Source organism: Trichosurus vulpecula, chromosome 2, assembly GCF_011100635.1.
Source record: "Trichosurus vulpecula isolate mTriVul1 chromosome 2, mTriVul1.pri, whole genome shotgun sequence".
NCBI lineage: Eukaryota > Metazoa > Chordata > Mammalia > Diprotodontia > Phalangeridae > Trichosurus > Trichosurus vulpecula.
The window spans coordinates 330,588,950-330,605,267 of NC_050574.1; positions in this window are offsets into that span (position 1 = coordinate 330,588,950).

A 16,318-nucleotide genomic window follows, 5' to 3' on the forward strand; every position below is an offset into this window, starting at 1 on the left:
TCTCCAGAGTCATTGGAGTCCAGCGGCAAGACATAGGTCAAGGCAACTGGAGATGGTCCAGGATGCAGTGGGAGACCTTGGCCTTTTTAAGCTAAGGTCTTTCCCAGGTCTCAGTTTGTCTGAGGTAACATCCATTCAGTGATTAAAGGCCAGGTAAACATTAAGGTTAAAAAGTGGCCTAGTTTGCCTTCACAAAAGAATCATTCTGGGAGGGGAAGACTCTCAGAGTTTCTGGCCAGAACAGAAACAATTGCTTTTTATACTAATCGCTTTAGAAACTATTCCTTTGGGGATTGGGAGTGCTGGAAGGGAGAGGAGATGTATTCAATTTTAAAAACTAAAATGAAAGAAAGTATTGCTATCTTTTTAGGGGTGTTTCTCCGCATTGATCCTATTTTCCAGTATCCAGAAGACCTCAGTGTCCAGAGGCTAGTCATATTGGTGCCGAACTTAATGTGGACAACCGACTGGTTTTAACCCAACTCTAACACAGAAGGCCTGAGCTCTCAGCCACTCCCAGCTACAGGGATGCCCAGCCAGGACATGTCCTTTAGCTTCTGTGTACTCAATTACCATATTCCTGGGGTAGGAAAAAGACATCAGCTTCCCTTTTTACTTTCTAGAAAGAAGCTCCAAGGGTCCTGACTTAGTAGATGGGGAAAGAGCAAAAGGACAAAATATTCTAAGATCTGCTGAGTTGGTTATCCCTGGCATAGTGACCAATCCTCTGTGATGCAGCTTTGATTCTGGGCTGCCATGCCCCCCCCCCACTTCAGCCACCATTGAGTGGAGGACCACCAGGGGCTTGCTGCATCACCACAGAGTGCCCAAATCATTCAGCACTGGGCCATACTGCCATTTATATGGCACTCTGAGGTTTGCAAAATTCTTCACGTATTTAATTTGATTTTATCCTTACAGTAGTCCTGAGGGTAGTGCTCTTCTTATCCACATTTTATAGATGAGAAAACCGAGTCTGAGAGAAGTAAAGTTACTTGCCCAGGTTCATACAACTATTAAGAGCTAGAGGCAGAATTTGAACTCAGATCTTTCTGATTCTATACCCACTCCTCCCCTGGCTCCCATCTACTATCAAAAACTACTCAACTAGAAAATATGTTGAGGAGAAATCATTTAAGAATCACCAGACTCCTTCAAAACCATAATCAAGCAATAAAACTTCTATTTCAAGAAATTATAAAAGAAAACTGTCCAGATCCACTTGAACCTGAAAGCATAGTGAAAATACAATCCACTAATCATCTCCTGAAAGAAACCCCAAATTTAAAACCTAGAAAGGTCAAACCAGAGTCGAGAGCTTCCAGTTCAAAGAAGACATATCACCAGCAGTCAGAGAATCCACCTAGAGAGCTGCAGGCCTTCCTCTCCTTCTATTTGCTGGTTAGCCCAGGAGTCCCAATGTATTACTGTTGTCTTGCATTTTCATTACATGACAAATTATTGTAGGAGGTCAATAATTCATAAAACACTTTGGAGATCAGTATATTGTTAAATTTTTGTCACACTTCAATGAAAATAATTTTGTTTCTTTTATTTATATTTGTATACCTTTGTAACACAAGCAATGTTGGAGGGACTTCTAATAATCTCTACATGCCTACCTGATGCACTGTAGGGTTTCCCTTGATATATGGATGAGCAAGGCAGACGATTAGGGGCCTGTGGGTCCTTTGGTATAAATGATTGTTCAATACAACTTCTCATTTAAGCTAAGGAGGAAGAGGATGTTGTTACTGTTGTTGTCCAGTCATTCAGTTGTGTCCAACTCTTCTTGACCCCATGGACCATAGCAAGTGAGGCCTTTCTGTCCTCCACTATCTCCTCAAGTCTGTCCTTGGGGTTTTCTTGGCAAACACACTGGAGTGGTTTACCATTTCCTTCTCCTGTGGATCCCTTTTGTTAGAACTCTCCATGTAACCTGTCTTGTATAACCCTGCACAACATAGCTCCCAGGTCCATTGAGCTATGCAAGCCCCTCTACTGTGACAGGGCACTGATCCAGGAGGGGAAAAATTATGAGTGAAATGTTAAAAAAAAAATAAAACATTCTCTTCTAGACAAACCAAGGAGAACAAGAACAAAAGAAATGGTTTTTTTCCTTGTGGCATTAGAATAACAAACAGCATGCGAGGGAAGTAATTAACTGGGCAAACAGAGCTAAAGCCGTGTTACCGATTAGTTTACGAAACATTTTATTCTGTCTTCAAAATTTAAGTTGAGATTTTCTCTGCGTTAGGCAACAATCGTTCATAAATTTTAATAAGTTTAGACATTGTTCATCTTACTTACAAGCCTCCAGACCAAGCTGAAAAGGAAGATTATCAGACTAAGTAGCTATAACACAGGAGAAAGGGAGAAAGTGACACAATCTATTGCAACATACCAAGCATGCTCTGTTATTTTTTGTAATCATAAGATGAAAAATATAAGTTGTGCAAACAGCAGTTTCAAATATAAACATATCAAACATAAACAGCAATTATTTGTTGCTGGGCAAGTTTTGGTGTTGGCGTTTTATAAAAATGCCCTCGGCGCCCTTGACATAAAATCATAATGGAAAGAATGCTGTTTTTGGATTGAGGCAAACTATTGGCTCTCTCTTTTTTTTTCCTTCTTTTTTGCTTTTGTTTCTCCTTTCTCATGATTCATTCCATTGGTTATAATTCTGCTTTACAACTGGACTATTATGTAAATAAATTCAATGTGAAGGTATATGTTGAACCTACATTGGATTACATGCTGTCTTGGTGGGGAAGGGGAGGAGAGGGAGGGAGAGAAAATTTGGAACCCCCAAATTTATGGAACTGAGTGTTGTCAACTAAAAATAAAAAATAAATTTATATCTATCTGTATCTATCTATCATATCTCTCTCTCTCTCTCTCTCTCTCTCTCTCTCTCTCTCTCTCTCTCCCTATTAAGGAAGGGGTGGGGCTAGATGACATTTTAGGTACTTTCTAGCTCTAAATTTATGAGCCTATGACATGCAAGACCCCTTATGGCTTCAGCCTCAAATCTATGATTCTATCTTCTTAATTCTATTAAGCTAGTTAACTGAAATACCTATGCAAATGTCTTTCTCAAAAACATATTTTCAGACGTGGATAATGTGGGAATTTGTTTTGCCAGACCATGTAGATATGTATTGAAGGATTTCTCCTTTGAGTGTTGGGTTTTTCTTTTTTAATTGGCTCCGTGTAGGGGCAGGGGAAACTGGAAGGGACAGATAAACTTAAAAAAATTTATTACTTGAAAAATAAACACAAACTATTAAAAATTTTAAAGGGAAATATCTTTCTCTGTAAAACAATAATGTAGGAGGTTACCTTTGCCCTTGTACGCCTGCCAGTCTACATTCCCTTGCCCCTGTGGTCTGTATTTACCACAACAAAACCATAGCCGTGACAAAACTGAATCTACTGCATTCCTTATTGTTGGCCACACCAAGAGGCCGCCTCTTTCTAGGGCCAGGTCTATCTACAGCCTAGGGATCTTTGCAGCAATGGGCAATAGGATAGTTGGTAGGCTGAAACCTGCTGAAAAGCTAATTATAAGAGTGCAGGAAGGAGGGAAAGAGAGACAGAGACATGGAGACACAGAGATGAAAGAGATAGAGATAGAAACAGAGAGACACAGAGAGATAGAAACAGAGACAGTAACAGATGCACACGAATTACTGAGGAAAATTCTAGCTTGATAATGAACATACAAACACATCTAAATGACTTTAATATGTAGAGAATGTATTCCATACATTCTTCATCACTGAATTCAAGCACCACCTTTGCCAAGTAACCATTCCCAGGTTCCCAAGTGCTAGAGCCTCTCATTGGAGACTACTTTCCATCTACTTGTATGCACTTATTTATTTATAGTATTTATTGTCACCCCCATTTCACAAAAAGGGGGGATTCCCTCTCGAAAGAGATTAATTTATTTTGCAATAATACTGAGCAGAAAAACTGAAGCGCCACCCCCCCCACCCCGAAATGGCCACCTTCTCCAGAATATAGGCTCTTTATCCCAGTCCAGCTGGCCATAGCCATGACTGAGGTGAGCAATCCTTGCAGAGAAAGTCACCACGGTAACATATGCCAATTGTGGAACTACCTACTAGCAGTGAGAGGCTTACGCCCAAGAAGCTTGGCCAGAGCAGTACCTTTCAGATGACTGGCTGTGCTTCCAGCCTTTCCCCACAGCTATTGTCTATGGAAGCAGCCCTGGTGGAGATTTGATCTGGAGGTTCCTTGTCCAAGTAATGCAAGCACAGCTACTAAAGACACTGAAAAGAAAGTTCTTGATACCAGAGTCTTTGGTACTATCAAATGGCTCAACGTCAAAAATGGATATGATTTTATAAATGAAAATGACATGGAAGAAGATGCATTACCATCTATCTGCCTATCCTTAAGGCCCACAAGACATTTTCATTTGACTGGCAACTAAAACCTGCTCTGTGTGCTGCCTCTTCCTATTAGAAGGTGAGCTCCTTAAGAGCAAGGACTGTCTTAATTTTCTAATTTTAACTCCAGCACTTCAGCACAGTGCTGTGCACATAGTAAGCACTTAATATTTTTTTCATTGATTTACTCATTTCTCCAGCTGAAATCTGAAAGACCCAAAATTTAAGCTAATCACACAGAACAAAATAATAAATGACTCAATTACACACACACACACACACACACACACACACAACTTCTGAAAAGAAAATTCGCAATTTCGGATCTTAGGCTGTTTATTGTTCTACTGCTTCTACTATCCCTTATTTCTTTAACATATTCCCTAGACCCCACTCTATAGATATGAGCTGGATTCTGAATACTGAATGACAAGAACAGACACCTCTCTTTCCACTTATCTTTACGGAATAGCCAACCTAATACCACTCTTTGGAACTCTTCAGGTGCAATTTCCATTTAAAAGAAGGACCAGGAATGAAGATTCCTCTATCTTCTTTCTATCAGTTCTCTCAATCTCTCTCCAGATGGGATAGGAAAACAATATCTTTGGCTGCTCTCAAGCCATCCTCTTGAGCAGTTGCTCTCCAGACTCGCTCCTCATAAAATTCTCCTTGTATTGTTTCTTCATAAAATAATGGTTATGAAAGTTCTAGCTAGAAAGAAGTTTCTTCTCACCTTCTTTCTCTTTTTCAAACTCTTCATAGGTCAAAGAGGCTTTTAAAAACACATTTCATACAGAATCCCTGATGAGTCAGCACTCAATCTTTGCCCGAAGACTTAAAAAGACTTTCTTTCTTTCTCCTCTTTCTTTCCTTCCTTCTTTGTTTCTTTCTCTTCCCTTCTCTCTTTTCTTCTTCTCTCTCCTTTCTTGTCTTCCTTCTTCCTTAAAGATGACTTCTTAATTTATTATTTATTTTAAACATTCTTATCTTTTAAAATTTTGAATTCCAGATTCTCTCCCTCCTTCCCATCCCTCTCCCATCCATTGAAAAGGCAAATAATATGATATCAGTTATGCATGTGAAATCATGCAAAACATATTTACATATTGTTCCGCCATATCCAACTTTTTGTGACCTCATTTGGGGTTTCTTGGCAAAGATACTGGAGTATTTTGCTATTTCTTTTTTCAGTTAATTTTATAGATAAGAAAACTGAGGCAAACAAGGCTTAAGTGACTTCCCCAGGGTTACACAGTTAGTAAGTGTCTGAGGCCAGATTTGAACTCAGAAAGGTGAGTCTTCCTGACTTCAAGCCTAGCACTCTACCACTGTGTCATCTAGTTCTGGCTAATTCACAGAAAGAAAGAAGGAAAGAAAGGAAGGAAGAAGGAAAAGAAGGAAGGAAAGAAAGAAAGAAGAAAGAGAAAAAAAGAGGAAGGAAAGAGAAAGAAACAAAGAAGGAAGGAAGGAAAGAAAAAGGAGAAAGAAAGAAAGAGAGAGAAGGAAAGAAAGAAAGAAAGAAAGAAAGAAAGAAAGAAAGAAAGAAAGAAAGAAAGAAAGAAAGAAAGAAAGGAAGGAAGGAAGGAAGGAAGGGAGGAAGGGAGGAAGGGAGGGAGGGAGAAAGGGAGGGAGGGAGGAAGGAAGGAAGAAAGAGAGAAAGAAAGAAAGGAAGGAAGGAAGGAAGGAAGGAAGGAAGGAAGGAAGGAAGGAAGGAAGGGAGGAAGGGAGGGAGGGAAAAAGGGAGGGAGGGAGGAAGGAAGGAAGAAAGAGAGAAAGAAAGAAAGGAAAGAAGGAAGGAAAGAAGGAAGAAGGAAGGCAAGAAAGGAAAGTGAGAGAAAGAAAGAAAAGAAAGAATGACAGAGAGAGAGAAAGAAACAAAGAAAGAAGGAAGGAAGGAAGGAAAGAGAGGGAGAAACAGAGAGAAAGAAAAAAGAAAGAAAGAAAAATTATACTTCAATTGGCACTCAGAAGGCGGAACCTCTTGTTTCCAAGGCAATTCACTCCATTTTGGAATAGCCCTCTAAATCTCTAGATTGCAGAGAAGGTGCCAGCCATCCTAGACTGGCAGAGGAAGTTCCTCACAGGGACCTCCCTACACCACTGAAATCACAAGTCCACTTCCTATCCTCATGCTATCTAATTCTTAGGAAGTTTTTGGTTTATATTGAACCAATATCTGCGACTTTCACTGATTGCTCATATTTCTGTCCTCTTGGTCAAACAGGAGAAGAGTTTCCTATTTCCACCCAAATATTGAAAGATGTCAAAGGATTCTAATGGAATTTTCCCTTTACCACCATAATCATCACCTTCTGATTTGATTCATGAGAGGGAGCTCATCGATGTCTTTCCTGAAATAGGGTGCTCAGAATTGAGGTATTGAAGATTTAAGACTGCACTAAGACTTTTGGGACACCCAGTGGCCTTCTGAGGAAGTGAGGCTATTGCCAAATTCCTGGTAAAGTAGAATGAAGCAATCAGCCTAGGACTCCTGGACACTGGGATTCTCTTCATGTGCTAGGCTTTGTTTTGTTTTGTTTTGTTTTTACCCATTGTTCACACAGCTCACTCATACTGAAGTTCCCATACACAAAACCCCCTAGATCTTTTTCAGCCACTCTGCTATCACCCATCCCCTCAACTTATGTTTGTAAAATTGATTTTTTTAATCCAAGGGTAAAAGACCAAATGTATTGCTATTTGATTTCATCTCATTAGATTTAGGTCAACAGCTTTGCCTGTTGAGGACTTTCTGGATCTCATTTCTGTTACCCCATGTTTCAGTTATCTCTCTCAGCTCTGTCCCATTTTTCACATCACCTAAAGAGGCAGCTGGGTGGTTCAGTGGATACAGCGCTGGTCCTGGAGTGAGGAATTCAGTTGAAATCAGGCATGGGATACTTACTAGCTGTGTGACCTTGGAAAAGTCACTTAACTGCTGTCTGCCTCAGTTTCCTCAACTGTAAAATAGCACCTACCGTATGACATTGGGGAAATCACTTAACTTCTGTCAGATGGTTGGCCAAACTCTGGGTAAATTTTCACAATTCCTCTTATCTACCAATCTGATGAGTCTTATCAAAAAAGGCAATGAATTTGGTCTGCCATGAAGCCCTGCTTGGTCTGCTCCAACTTTCTAGAAGTACACGGATGTGAGCTGAGAAGTCATCCTGCAGAGGGAAGTTGCTTCCATGACTCTATCTCTCCATCTCACCCTCCGCCACTCCCTTTTCCTTTTGCCTTCAATCTTCCCCAACATCAGGGTCTTTTCCAATGAGCCTCATCTTCTCATTGTGTGGCCACAGTACTCAAGTATTTGCTCAGCTTTCTAAAATAATACAGAGTTTTTAAAATGGCTTTAGATGTGTGTTTTTGTGTTTCTGAAACAACCTTTGAGTAAGTGGAAGCTTCGGGGCCTAGAATGACATCTATATTTCCAGGTACTTGTTTTAGTTCTATTCCTGGGACTTTTTCATACTAATTTTGCTAACACACTCCTGGCTCTGACTCAGAATGATCTGATAAAAAGAACACAAGGAATGAAAACTATTCCAAGGTACACTGAAGATTTGATAGCATCAAAAACACAGTAGTTAGTATGGAAACACTGGAAGTGGGAAATTCCATTTTTCCCTAACAGAAGTGTTATTTAGATAATATCTTTCCATCAGATAACACCCATTTGACCTGCGCCGCTGCATTGCACAACAGGTCCTGCTTCCCTGTACTTAGTAACATAGGAAACAATATGTTCTGTGAGTCCAACTGTATTGGCAACCAAAAATGGGCTCCTTAGCACTTAGGCAACAAGTGGCCTTGACTAGTTTGGCTTTTTCCCCTGAACTGAATGCTGTTTGTATGTTGGACTGGAGTAAGCTTGTCGGCCCCTTCACCTTGCTTCCCTTGCTTAAGCTGATGGAAAGAACCTGTGCTTTCCCGGTCAACCCCTTCACCTTGCTTAAGCAGATTGAAAGAACCTGTGCTTTTCCCGGCATACCTTACACCCCTGCAGAAGCTGGATGGTTAAAAGCAGCTCCCGTTGGAGCCAGAGGCTGCTACAGCTACAGCCACAGCTGAAGCAGGAGCTGCCAGTAGCAGAGCTGACCTACGGGAGGAAGCTGAACAAAGACTTCAGGCCAGTGGGTAATCTTTTTACTATAGAGGGGGAAGCATGATTTTGCTTTACGCAATCATGCTTCTCTGTAGCCTCCTGGTTACTCTTTCAAGGCGTACTTATTGGGCCTGGAAGCTTTTGATCAATATATCAAAATGGGGTTGCTGGTTCATGGGTTGGTTACTGTGGAGCCTAAATATATGTTTTGATTCTTCTGCCTTCTACTTTGAGAGTTTCTTATATCCGGCGGTTCCGAACCTTTCAGACATGTTTATGATCCTCTTTGAGATTATAAACTCTGCCCTCCTATTACATTTGGCGACGAGGATGGGATCGCTAGGTATAAGATCTCTATTTAGAAGCAGAACAATTCCAGAGGAAGAGATGAATATCCCAGGATGGGAGGATCCATTTTATTCCTCCCTAGCAAAAGAATTGGCTAAAAAAGCTGGACCCTGTGAAACTGGGAACCAAGGCTACGGAGAGGAGATCCTAGGGATTTAGAAAAGTGTTTACAAGAAGTTGGGATTCAGTCAGGGGCATCACTATCTAGGCAAAGCTGGATAGTGTTATCAGCCTACCGGCTAGTATACGAAAGATTGAGATTAAGTGAAAGACATGGGGGCACTCCTACCCCACAGCAAGAAGGGGAATCTCAGATAGCAGGAGACCAAACTGACTCAAATGAGAACTTTTCTATTAATGTGGCTAAGAGCAACAGGAGACCAAAAAAGCCCAGAGTGCATTTCAACCCAGCCCAGAAAGAGCCTGACTGCCTGCTTCGTCCTAGCCATGGTGGCAGAGGAAGTGAGTGGGGGGAAAATGAAACAATGTTAGGGGCTGAGGCACAAAACACTACTGGGGTTCAGCATGTCCCTCACACAGAGAATAGGAGATGGTTAAATGATCAGACAAGGGCTCGACCCATACAAAGGAGGAAGACAGAAACCCGAGGTGAAGATTCAGTTACGAGGGAAATTCAGGAAGATTTCTCACCGCAAGAGGTCACAGATATTTTGAGTAGATTCAGCCAAAGAATAGGAGAACCATTGATATCTTGGATGGTAAGACTCAGTGATCAAGGGGCCAGTGGAATATCAGTAGATAGGACAGACTGCATGAGATTCATAGGTATCAGCCATGATCCTCTAGTTCAACAAGCTTTTAGGGAACATCATCTGCAAGGAGATGGTGATAGCAGGACTACTCTGTTGGCATTAGCCGCTGTGGGATGCAATAAGAGATATGCTACTGATTCTATGTGGCCCACTGAGCACAGACCCTGGTATTCACTTAGAGATTGTATCATGAGACTAAAGGAGGAGATGATGAAGACTGCCATTATGATAGGAACCGCAGACAAATATTACAATGATCCAATGGGACTGCCTCATAGGAATTTAATAATTAGGACAGCTCCCCCTGCTTATAAACAACTAATTTTGAATTTATTACTTGGAGAAGTAGGGAGCCATCTTACAACAGTGATAAATAAGATTTTACAGTTACATGACTTAGGTGACTGGGGAAGGGATAGATCTCCTCGAGAGAGAAGGGTGAATAACCAGCAAACTTGGCGCCAAAGGAGAGTAACAAGGAAAGAAATGTTTACTGCTCTACTGAGAGCAGGGGTAGGTTTTGAAATGATAGATGGAATTCCAACCAATGAATTATACAGAATGTATAGAGGACTTGATAACACGAGAAATAGGGAAATAAGAACTGCTCCTGCAAGCCCACAAGCCACTCAGACTGAAGGTGACCTTGTGTGATTAACGGATGAAAACTTGTACATTTGGGGAAAGGCTGGGAGGACAATCCTAGTCTCTATCTAGGATGGGATCCTCTTAGTTTAATTTTCCCATTGTGTTTCCTTGTACATCTGGGGAAAGGCTGAGAGGACAATCTTAGTCTCTATCTAGGGTGGGATCCTCTTGGCTTCCTCATTATGTTCCTTTTGAAAAGAAACATTTCCCACCTGAGTTTGGCTTCTGATATTGGATGATTTTATTTGAAGGATAATAGCCCATACTTTCCTACTCTTTTTGTCCTTTGTTTTGGCTAACGTTGTTGCTAGTTTTGTTTCCTTTAGGCTTAAGCACCCTGCACTTTCTGGTGACTGCCTAAGCACATAGAATTCTTGGAATTCCTGCCAGCTCGTTCAAGAACTGACCTCTGGAATGGGACTTTTTGGGGGCAGGGCCATCTCTACATCCAATTTCAGCATGAAGAAGCTATGGAAAATGAGATCTTCACCCCTTGCCCCAAGATTTTGAGCCCCAATCGTTCAAGGGGGGTGGGAATGATGAGAGTGTTCTGTTTACTTATTTTGTGTTATCCTTGCTGTGTTGTTTTATTGTTATGATATTATTGATCCTATGTAATGGATACAAGGATCTAGGGGTGGACATTTGAATTATTAATAATTATTTTTGGGATGATTGATTGAAGAGATTATCTTGCTGGGACCTAGGGGTGGATCACATTTGAATCATAAACCAATATTTAGGAATGTCACCAAATGATATGTTTTGCTTTATAATGAATGATATGTTTTAGTTTCCTTTGTAATTGGATCACGATGTATGTTCTAGGATACATGGCTGATTAGATTATGTATCCTATAACAAGGGGTGGAGTGTATTGGCAACCAAAAATGGGCTCCTTAGCACTTAGGCAACAAGTGGCCTTGACTAGTTTGGCTTTTTCCCCTGAACTGAATGCTGTTTGTATGTTGGACTGGAGTAAGCTTGTCGGCCCCTTCACCTTGCTTCCCTTGCTTAAGCTGATGGAAAGAACCTGTGCTTTCCCGGTCAACCCCTTCACCTTGCTTAAGCAGATTGAAAGAACCTGTGCTTTCCCCGGCGTACCTTACACCCCTGCAGAAGCTGGATGGTTAAAAGCAGCTCCCGTTGGAGCCAGAGGCTGCTACAGCTACAGCCACAGCTGAAGCAGGAGCTGCCAGTAGCAGAGCTGACCTACGGGAGGAAGCTGAACAAAGACTTCAGGCCAGTGGGTAATCTTTTTACTATAGAGGGGGAAGCATGATTTTGCTTTACGCAATCATGCTTCTCTGTAGCCTCCTGGTTACTCTTTCAAGGCGTACTTATTGGGCCTGGAAGCTTTTGATCAATATATCAAAATGGGGTTGCTGGTTCATGGGTTGGTTACTGTGGAGCCTAAATATATGTTTTGATTCTTCTGCCTTCTACTTTGAGAGTTTCTTATATCCGGCGGTTCCGAACCTTTCAGACATGTTTATGATCCTCTTTGAGATTATAAACTCTGCCCTCCTATTACACCAACAGGTAGGTTCAATATATTTGAATTATTTGGACATGTCCCTGCTCTCTTCTTCTGAATGGTATATAAGTGCTCATTACAAAGTTAGGCTCCAAGAGATAAAGTCAGTTTGGAGATTCTTTTAACCAATCTTGAGCAGAAAGGAGACTTCTAACACTGCCAATACCTTGCAGATTTTCTTAAATCAAATTAAAATCATGATTTGTTTTTTATTAACATTCTCTCAGATTGTATCTGAAAATAATCATAATAATAACTAGAATTTACATAACGCTTTAAGACTTACAAAGCACTTTACATGTATTATCTCATATGATCCTGAGTGGGGGATAATTCTTGTGAAGACTTCACAGAGAGAGAAAATATAAAAATTCCTCTTTTTATTTCTGGAATAAGCAGGGGCATTGAGAGGATGGGACAGACTTGGGATTTAACCTTGTAGGAATGTGATTACCTAACTCTCAGGAATTTGGGGCCTGGGGCAATAAGTGCCTCCCCCCTCCCCACTAGCACAGAGTTGTTACCAAATAAGGACAAAAAGGACTGCATATGGGTTGTTCGTTCTCTGCTCCAGGAAGCCCCCTCCCTCTTTCCTCATTCCTCCTCTTTATCTTAGCCATATTATTGCCACATCAGCAGCTAGTTATTAAATAAGGAGATATGTTTAGGATTGGCTATACTCGATTCCTGGTTTTTTGTCTAGCTTTTCGAGCCTAGATTGTAAGCCCAACTCCCAGCCAATGGAGAGGAGGGATAGTGGTGGGTGAGAGTTCTTTTGTGATAGGATATATGTTGGTGTTTTGCCTTTGTGATTCGCCTCTTTCCACTAGGCCGTCCTAGTAGAGGCGATGCCCCTTTCTCACGAGAATTGAATAAATCATTTTCTGTTCCTCCTCAAGACACCTCTTTGTTTTATGAATTTTTATTTCATATTGGTAGGGGTCTTGTAGCCCACACAATCCTTACAACCACCCTAGGAGGTGGGTGCTATTATTGTCTCCATTCCACAGGTGAGGAAACAGAGACTAAAGGAAATTAAATGACTTGCCCAGGGTCACACAACTACTCTGTGAGGCAGGATATGAATTCAAATTTTCCTTGTGCCAGGCCCAATACTCTATCCACTAGGCTACCTAGTTACCTCTAACTATGTCAACATTATCTGTCCACCAAGGGAAACTCTGTGAAGTGGATGTAGTTAAGTAATTTAATAGGAATAAAACAATTACAATGATACCTTCACTATTTGATGGCATTCCTTGTAAAGAGTTGCAATGGGTTGTTAAATATTCATATCCAAATTAAGACATGTAATTTTAGCAGTGGGGAGCTAGGTGGCACAATGGATAGAGTGCCTTGGCCTGGAGTTAGAACAACTAATCCTCCTGAGTTCAAATCTGGTCTCAGACACTAACTAGCCATGTGGCCCTGGGCAAGTCACTTACTCCTATTTGCCTCAGTTTCCTCATCTGTAAAATGAGCTGGAGAAGGAAATGGCAAACCACTCTAGTGTCTTTGCCAAGAAAACCCCAAATAGTATCTTAAGAGTTGGAAAGGACCGAACCAACTAAACAACAATTTTAACAATGAACTAAGTTATTTTGAGAGAGAAGCAAACAGTGTTAATCCTCAACACCCTTCCTCTCCACTAATAAGAGAATAGTTAGCCATCTTAGCATAAGGGGAGTGATTACAAATAATCCCTTCATACCTCTCAATCCCAAGAGAAAATATGGTTCAATATGCGTACAAGAACATGTGTGCATGTAGAGGGGTCCCCAACAGCAGAAAATTTTAAAGACTTTCAGTATGTCCAAGGATTTTACTGTCAAACAATTGCCAAACTATTCCCTTTTCAGAAAACTTTTTATCTATTCCATATATTTCACATATCTATCCATATGTATATTATATGTATATTTAATACACATGCATATGTACATACCTAGTTATTTTTATATGTTGTCTCCCTTTGTATGTTCCTTGAGTACAGGGTCCATGTTTTTGCCTTTCTTTGTATCCCTGGAACTTAGCATAGTGCCTGGCATGTAGTAAGTGCTAACAAATGCATTTTATGTGACTCATTCGATTTAACAAAATTTTTTCAATGTGTCTCTCTCAATTGTAATTCCAGGAAGTACAATATATAGCTCTCTAAAAAAAAAAAGTTATTTTCAGAAAGCCAAAATCACTAATCGCAGTGTACTATATAGGAATGAGCTCAATTTCTTTAAAAAAAATAGTTGACATTTCCATAATTTCTTATATCTAATGCATTTGTATAATTTATAAATAGCTCATTAATACAATGACCACGGTAAGCATATTCTGTGTGATAGTGTGGAGAGAGACACTCCATGGAGGCTGATACCAATAGTTAGAACATGTTAAAAAATAATATTGAGAAAGCTCAGTCTCAGGTAAGATGGTGAAATTTGTCCTTTTTCTGTATCTTTCATTCCCTCTGGTACCATGCTCCCTTTCCATAGTCCAGTGTTCTTATGATCTACCTATCAAACCCCCTCCCTAAAGGCATTATCCTTATTCTTCATTAGGAACAAATTTCAGTCAATGTATTACCACTTCCTGCAGGTATGCAGGAAGAAATCTATAAAAGGGAGGGGAGGAGTCATATGATGATAACTGAAGAGATGATAGAACAACCACAAGAAATTTCAGAGTGACTTGGGAACTCAGTACAATAATTAAAGGAAAATACAGTATCTATGAGAGTTAGTGAGTAGTAGTGTAGGGAATAGAGCAGGCTTTGGAATCAGGAAGACTTTAGTTCAAGTCCAGATCCTGGTACAAACTAGTTGCATGATAGTGGGTAAGCCATTTAACCTCTCTTTGCTTTAGTTAATTCCTTAAGACTGTTAACTGAAGAATACTTAGCAATCTTCATTGGTAGAGGGAGTTTCCTTACCCAGAATGTCCTACACCAATAAAGTCCCACATCCAAACAGGAAAAAGGACATCTCTAAAGATAATGAAAGAAGATGAGGTTGTTGTGGCAGCAACCCACATGAACTCTCCCAACATTCCCCTCCAAATAACTTTAAAATAATACCTCAAGTCAAATTCTGGAGTGTCAGAGAACAAAAGGTTAAGATGAGACATTCTTCTACCCCAACACAATTTGGGGGCTGGAAGTAGAGGTCTGTGAAGCTGGGGTGGGGGGCAGCCCAGAGTGCACGGGAAACCACACCAGCTGTGGCCTTGGAAGTAGCAGCTTCAGGAGATCTTGCCTAGAGACAGTAAGGAGGTTGGACAACTGGTCAGAAAGAGATTACAGGGGACCCTGAACTGACACAGGGCAGAAGTGGGAGCCATTTGGCAACTCTATTGTCTGTATGCAATTCTGAGTCACAGTTCCATGGTGCAGTTCCAGGGCAGAGAGGACCTCCTGTGGTCCATCACAAGGGAGCAGGGGCCCTGGTCATAGTTCAAGGGTAGAGAGGAGCTCTAGTGCTTGTGGCTGCAGGAGAGCAGGGGTCCTTCTTGGGTAAAGACCAGAGTACAGACCAAGAGAGTAGTGAGTACACTTCTCCCAAGACAACACTAACTTAGAGGCACTGAAAACTTGCAGACCCCCAGAACTAGCTATGAAAACAGCAGCATGAGAAAGCTTTAAGCTTGGGATGCTATCTCCCCACCCCTTGGTGAGCAGAGCCTAACTTTATTTTTATATCTATTTTACTTTTCCCCCAATTACATGTTAAAACAATTTTTAACATTTTAAAAAAGTTTTGAGTTCTAAATTCTATCCCTCCTCCTCTCCTTCCCCTCCCCAAGACAGCAAGCAATCAGATATAGGCGATACAAGTGCAATTATGTAAAACATTTCCATATTAGTCATTTTGTATAAAAAGATTTGAATAAAAGAAAAAGAATGTAAGAAATTGAGAATAGCATGCTTCAGTCTGTATTCTTTACTCTGGAGGCGGGTAGTATACTTCATCATTAGTCCTTTGGAATTGTCTTGGATCATTGTATTGCTGAGAATGGCTAAGCCATTTACAATTCTTCATCATGCAATATTGCTGTTACTGTGTATAATGTTCTCCTGGTTCCATTCACTTCACTATGCATCAGTTCATGTAAGTCTTTCCAGGTTTTTCTGAAATCATCCTGTTTGTCATTTCTTACAGCACAATAATATTCCATTACAATCATATACTAGCACTTGTTTAGCCATTCCCCAGTTGACGGGCATCCCTTTGATTTCCAACTCTTAGCCACCACAAAAGACTGTTATAAATATTTTTGTACAAGTAGGTCTTCTTCACTTTTTTGGATGTCTTTGGGATATAGACTTAGCAGTGGTATTTTTGGATCAAAGGATACCCACAATTTTGTAGCCCTTTGAAAGTAGTTCAAAATTACAGAGCCTTATTTTAACAAAATTCAAAGTCAAGAAATAAACTGGGGAAAAAGAGCAAACAACAACAAAAAAGAACTTGACCATAAAAAGCTT